The sequence below is a fragment of the Theropithecus gelada genome, chromosome 7b, assembly GCF_003255815.1.
Source record: "Theropithecus gelada isolate Dixy chromosome 7b, Tgel_1.0, whole genome shotgun sequence".
Taxonomy (NCBI): domain Eukaryota; kingdom Metazoa; phylum Chordata; class Mammalia; order Primates; family Cercopithecidae; genus Theropithecus; species Theropithecus gelada.
In genome coordinates, this window is record NC_037675.1 from 29,367,888 (window position 1) to 29,368,955 (window position 1,068).

The following is a 1,068-nucleotide window of genomic DNA, read 5'->3' on the forward strand; positions in this document are numbered from 1 at the left end:
TTAAATTGCATTTATACATGTAATATTTTCAATTACCTTCTAAATTACTTCAATTGTCTGATTCAAACAAAACCTTCCTGCATATTTAAATGATTCATAAATTTAATAAAGTAAACTTATGAATATGATTAATCTAAAGTTCTCTCAGATCCTAATACTGAGTATAAGCTTAATTAGATTGCATTTTTAAATTTAAAAAAATCTAAGTTACATAATAGTAATTGGAAATCTGTCACTTTAACATATGCCAAACTCCCTTAAAAATAACAAGTGCATATATGACATAAAATGTAGGTACAGATCCCGACACCCCAGGAGGCTTTTTCTCTTCCCTCTTTCTTCATCTTGGCAAAAATAAAGCCAAGCAGTTTTAAGGCAGCAAAACAGAAGAACACAAGACTCCCCGGAGGCTCCACCTTCCAAACAAAAATATTTCCTTCAACTAGAAGTTCCCATTGTTACAGCCAATTATGTGTTCTCTGCTCCCTTCCACTTCCCTTTTGATTCCATACTGAGGGGAAGGAATGGGGCCCTCTGTTGCCTCTCTTACCATGTTGTCTTTCTCTGACGGCCTCCACAAGCTTTTCAGTGGGATAATGAGAGCGATTAATAAAAGAATCATGTGAACTTTGCTGCAGAGTTCTCTGCCTGTTAACTACCCCAATAAACCTTACTGGGTTTAATAACAATGACATTACACAGTTTCTTTATTAACACGAAGGTGTCTTTTCCGTGGTTTTTTATACTAAGAAAGACAGTTCCTCTCAGTTAATTGAAATTACTTACTATTTTATAATTGCTTTGTTTGGGACTTCAAAATTTCTAAAGAGAGTTGTCTTGGAGGTTATTAAATGTGTGTTGCTGGATTTATTAGAAGGTTTTACAATCGTATGCACCAAATTCTTCTGTCCACCCACAGAAGTCTGAAACTCTCAACTAGATTAATTACTTTGTTACATTTTTGCACATCTTCAGCTTTTAAATATGTAAAATATTTTTCAAACAATGCAAAAGACATCTGAATGCTATGATTCTAACATTCAGAATGAATTTTACAGGTTCTAAAAT